The following is a 6291-nucleotide window of genomic DNA, read 5'->3' on the forward strand; positions in this document are numbered from 1 at the left end:
AGTCCAGAAGAGATGAAGACACAGCTCAGTCAACACGTTCCCCTGGTTTATGATGCTGGAACATTCCTCACACAGAAATGATTCAACCCAATGACAAACATTCTTCCAGCTGATAATTTATGCTACTGACTTAAGGACTGTCTCTTGTGGTTACCGAGTGACGACGAGAAGATATTAAACTTTGTTGTATTCAATCTAGCTGTGATGAAGTTTGAATTTTTCTACCTTTTATAAACAGTATTTGAAGGGTCTCGGTAACAATGTTCAGTGTTGATGAGAGTGGGGTCTGGGTGAGAAGCTGCTGAGTGTGACAGGGTCAGGACTGGATGCAGGAAGTTCTCTGACAGTCTCCCTCTATCTCTCTAATGGGTTTGAGTTGATTTACGACTGGTAGCTTTTATTTTACTTTTCTTATTTAGAGATACAGCACTGAAACAGGCCCTTCGGCCCACCGAATCTGTGCCAACCAGCAACCACCCATTTATACTAATCCTACATTAATCCCATATTCTCTACCACATCCCCACCATTCTCCAACCATGTGCCGACACGAAGGAACAATTTCCAATGGCCAATTTACCTATCAACCTGCAAGTCTTTTGGAGGTGGAAGAAAACCAGAGCACCCGGCGGAAACCCACACAGACACAGGGAGAACTTACAAACTCCACACAGGCAGTACCCAGAACTGAATCCTGGTCGCTGGATCTGTGAGGCTGCGGTGCTAACCATTGCGCCACTGTGCTGCTGTTGGTGTTTTGATAAATGAAGGAAGCTCCCTCCACCCATTTTTTTTGGACAGACAGTGTGGTATAAGGATGTAAAGGGTTAATGCTGAAGATAGTGGGATCAACCCCTCCCACTGTCAGAGTGATGATGGAACAGTCACATGAGATGAAGTTTGGGAGAAGAGAAAGCAGCACCAAAGATGCTAGCTTAGCAGCCTTGATGAGTGTGTTTAGAGTATTGTGTAAATTAGAAAAGAGTTCTTAGTTCTTTCAGCAGGAACTGTGTCCAGAAAATATCGAGAAACTCACAATTTTATTATTCAGGAGTCGGAACACAGATATTAATTCCAAGTGACAGTTCTGAGACCAATTAACAAAAGAAGTAGAGAATAATATTGCTCACTGATTGAAATCCCCGAGTGAGGAGACAGTGAAACAGGTGATCTGTTGGGGCATCCTTCGATCCAAGGTTTCAGCAACATTTAATCTCCCTTTTTGGTGAAATTCTCTGTTATTTGCAACTTTTTTTATCAGCTTTGATGGGCGAGTGAAAAAACTGAAAAAATTGAACAGTTCCCTCCTTTCTTTTCTTCCTTCTTCTCTTCTTTCCATCAGTTTCTCTTTTCTGTCCCAGATCAATATAATGATGAGAATCCCACTTTAATCTGCTGTTTCTGGTGTTTTATCCATTCCAATCAAAATTTCAACATTCCAATCAAATCTATTTGTTATTCCACAGTGTCTCTCCATGTGTTTTATTCTGTTGTATTCTCTCACAGTCTGTTTGATGATCAATGTTACATCTCACTCTCTGTTCTGGTGAAGATCAGAAGCAGTGATATCTGTTTACACCACCCGACAAGTCGGCCTGAGGCTGTGCCTCGCTGATCATGTGGTGTTTAAGCAATTCTTCCAGTCAGTTAGTTCATTTGTAATTTCATGAGAAATTCGGTCATCATGACTTCATCAGTGACCTAATGGTTCAGGTGTCTGAGTGATGTTAATCATGATGTGATGAAATGATTGTATGTTCCAGTCTTTCCGTGGTGGGTTTTCACACTGAGTAGAAACGTGTTTGACATGGTCTGGAAATGTTTCACACCGCTCCATTCCCAACTTCATTAACTGACAGAAGATATATTTCCATCATTACACATCTGGCTGCACAGCCAGAAACTGTGCTGAAGGTGACAGTTGTTCCTATGCAATTGACAAGGTGTCCGAGAGGTTAAGGCGATGTATTGCTGATCCATTATGCTCTGTACACGTGGGTTCGGACCCCATCCTTGTCGCTGGTTTGTGAACTGTTCAGTGTATTGTTAATGTGTGAAGTCAGCCTCGAAACCTGTTCTTGTCCATGTCCAGACAGTGATTCCAGAATTGGTTAAACTTTATTAAAATTGAGACAGACAATTGGAATTCTTCACCCGAACTGCACTGGAATGAAGATCAAATAGGGATCACGAAACGGAGCAGGATTTTTCCTCCCCTCCTTCCTTCCATCTTTACTTTCTCTCGATTTGCACCAAGTGAAAGACAAATGGGAAAAGCAAATGGCGAGGGAGCAGATGCAGAAAATTATCCTTTGGCAAGAAATTTATTTTCAAATCTTCTTGATAGATTAAGTGAGTGAGCAATGCTTTGGCAGATGGAATTTAAAATGAGGGGTCATCTACTACCTACGATAGATCCGAGTGTTTTTTTGTAAGAGGTGAGATGTTAGAAACGGCGGAGGAGCAGAGACGCGAATACTGAATTAATAAAAGCTCGTGGACTGGGAGAAAATAATGTGAAAAGTGAACAGAATATGAAGATTGGAACTCATGTTGCAGTGATATAAAGCTCTGTGCTCCTGAGGTAAATGTCCAAGCCCAGATTGTGGGGAATCTGTGGAGAGTGATTTGGTTTTTATTCATTCTTGGGTGTGAGTATCGCTGATAAGGCTAGCATTTATTACCCATTCCTATTGCCGTTGAGAAGGTGGTGGAGAGCTGCCTTCTTGAACTGATGCAGTCCATATGGTGCAGGAACATCCACAGTGCTATTGGGGAGGGAGTTCCAGGATTGTGAACCAACAATAGTGAAGAAATGGCGATATCGTTCCAAGTCAGGAAGGTGAGTGTCTTGGAGGGGAACCTGCAGGTAGTGAGTTCCCATGCATCTGCTGCCCTTGTCCTTCGAGGTGGTAGTGGTCACGAGTTTGGAAGGTGCTGTTGAAGGATATTTGGCGAGTTGCTGCAGTGCATATGGAGATGGTACACACTGCAGCCACTGTGTACTGGTTGTGGAGGGATTGAATGTTTAAGGTGGCGGGTGAGGTGCCGATCAAGTGCGCTGCTTTGTCCTGGATGGTGTTGAGCTTCTTGAGTGTTGTTGAGTGGGATGTATTCCATCCCTCCTGACTTGTGCCTTGTAGATGGTGGACAGGATTTGGGGTGTCAGGAGGTGAGATACTTGCTGCAGAATTCGTAATCTCTGACCTGCGCTTATAGCCACAGCATAGATGTGACTGGTCTAGTTACGTTTCTGGTCAAGATATTGACGGTGGGGGATTTAAATATGATAATGCTTCTGAATATCAAAAGGTAGATTTTTTTTCTCTCTCATTGGAGATGTTCACTGCTTGGCACTTGTGTGGCCAGAAGGTTGCTTGTTACTTATCAGCTCAAGCCTGAATGTTGTTCAGGTCTTGCTGCTTGCAGGCACAGACTGCTTCAGTATCTGAAGAGTTGTGAGTCATCATCTAACATTCCCACTTCTGACTTATGTTGAAGAGAAAGTCGTCAATGAAACAGCTGGGATGTTTGGGTCGACGACACAACCCTGAGAAACTCCTGAGGCAGTGTCCTGGGCTGAGATGATTGGCCTCCACTAACCACAACATCTTGTTTTGTGCGAGGTATGACTTCAACAAATGGAGAGTTTTCCCCCTGATTCCCATTGACTTCAATTTTGCTGGGGATCCTTGATGCCAAACTCACTCAAGGGCAATCACTCTCCCCTCTCCTCTGGAATTCCACTCTTTCGTCTCTGTTTGGACCAAGCTGCAATGAGATCATACAAACATAAGATCAGAAGAACTAGTAGCAGGAGTAGGCCATTTGGCCCCTCGAGCTTGCTCCGCCATTCAATAGGATCATGGCTGACCTGATCACGACCTCAACCCCACTTTCTTGCCTGCCCACATAACCCTTGGCTCTCTTGTAGATAAAAATCTTGAAGACATTCAATGACCCAGCCTCCACTGCTCTCTGCGGTAAAGAATTCCAAAGATTAATGACCCTCTGAGAGAAGAAATTGCTTCTTAAATGAAAAACCCCTAAATCTGAAACTGTGTCTCCTCGTTCTAGATTCCACCATGAGAGGAAACATCCTCTCAGCATCTACCCTGTCAAGCCCCCTCAGAATCTTATATGTCTCAATACGTTCACCTTTCATTTTTCTCAACTCCAATGAGTATCGGTCCAACCTGCTCAACGTTCCTCATAAGACAACACCTTCATCACAGGAATCAATCCAATGAACCTTCTCTCAACTGCCTCCAATGCAAGTATATCCCTCCTTAAATAAGGAGACCAAAACTGTACACAGTACTCTCGGTGTGGTTTCACCAGCACCATGTACATTTGCAGCAAGACTTCTCTACTTCTATACTCCATTCCCCTTGCAATAAAGGGTAATATTCCATTTGCCTTCCTAATTATTTGCTGTACCTGCATGGTAACTTTTTGTGATTCATGTACGAGGACACCCAGATCCTTCTACACCGCAGCATTCTGTAATCTCTCACAATTTAAATAATATTTTCCTTTTCTATTCTACCTACCAAAGTGGATAACCTCACATTTTCCCACATTCTACTCTATCTGCCAAATTATTTCCTGGAGCTGAGAGACCCTGGCAGATTCTAAATTGAGCATCGATGATCAGATTATTGCTTAGTGCTGTGGTGCTTGATAGCACTGTTGGTGCCATCTTCCATCACTTTGCTGATGATTGATAGTAGACTGATGGGGTGGCAATTGGTCAGATTGGATTTGTCCTGCATTTTATTTATGGAGAGGGCACACTTGGGCAATTTTCCACATTGTCAAGTAGATGCCCGTGTTGTAGCTCTACTGGAACAGCTTGGCTGAGAGCGCAGCTTGTTCTGGAGCACAAGTCTTCAGTACTAGAGCCGGAATGTTGTTAGGGCCCATAGTCTTTGCTGTATCGAGTGTCTTCAGCTGTTTCTTGCCATTATGTGGAGTGAAGGAAAATGGCTGAAAACTGGAAGCTGTGATGCTGGGGACCTCAAGAGGCCGAGATGAATCATCCACTGAGCAATTTCTGACTGAAGATGGTTTCAAATGCTTCAGCACCACCTTTTGCACTGACGTGCTCGGCTCCACCAACATTGTGGATAGGGATGTTTTTGGAGCCTCCTCATCTGGTTCGTTATTTAATTGTCCACCACCATTCATGACTGGATACCCAGTTTTTCAGGGCAGTGCCCTGGGCCCAACCATCCTCAGCTGTTTCATTGATGGCTTTCTCTTCAACATGAGTGAGAAGTGGGAATGTTCGCTGATGATTCACAGCTCCTCAGATACTGAAGCCGTCTGTGCCTGCAAGCAGCAAGACCTGAACAACATTCAGGCTTGAGCTGATAAGTGACAAGCAACATTCTTTGATCTGATCCTGAGGGAGATATCCGTGCGTGGAGCGGCGGGATGTATGGAGAGTGACGCTGAAGAGGATGTCTGAGCCTGGAGGGCAGAATCTGTGGAGAGTGGTCCTCAAAGGATGTCCATGTCTGGAGATTTAGGATCTCTGAAGAGGGTCTCCGAGCCCATAGTGCTGGGATCTATGGAGACTGATCCTGAAGTGGGTGTCCGAACCTGGAATGGCGGGATCTGTGGAGAGTGATCCTGAAGTGGGTGTCCGAGCCTGGAGTGGCAGGATCTGTGGAGAGTGATCTTGATGAGTGTGTGTAAACCTGGAATGGAAGCTTTCTGTGGAGGTACAGGTGGAGGCCATTCATTCCCAGTATTTTATAAAGGTTTAGCATAACCTATATGCTTTTACTCTATGCCTCTATTAATAAAGCCAAGTGTCCTGTTTGCTCTTCGCTACCTTTTCAATCCTTCTAACATTGGTGTACATTGTCTCTCTGCTCCTGCACCCAGTTTAGAATTGTAACATTTCATTTATATGGCATTCTTCCTTCCAAATTGTATCACTTCACACTTCTCTGTGTAAAATTTCATCTGTTCTGTGAAAGCCCATTTTACCATTTTTTTTAAGTTCCCCTGAAGTGTGTTACGATCACTGGCATGGGACAAATTTCCTGAGCATTCTTTGATGCTATCTCCATAGACAGAGCAATCTTTTACGCGAGCTCAAATGTAGGATTTTGTGTGTTTGGTATCTTATTTCACCCACCAACATAAGCACAAATATGTCACGTAAATCTTGTTCACTGCAGTCCCTGCTGCTGTTTGCTGCCTCTATTTCCAGACTTTTATCTCAACCTCGTCACCATGTTCTCTAATATATTCAAGGGGCATCAGCAGAGAAAATGT

Source organism: Heterodontus francisci, unplaced genomic scaffold (genome assembly GCF_036365525.1).
Source record: "Heterodontus francisci isolate sHetFra1 unplaced genomic scaffold, sHetFra1.hap1 HAP1_SCAFFOLD_102, whole genome shotgun sequence".
Lineage (NCBI taxonomy): Eukaryota > Metazoa > Chordata > Chondrichthyes > Heterodontiformes > Heterodontidae > Heterodontus > Heterodontus francisci.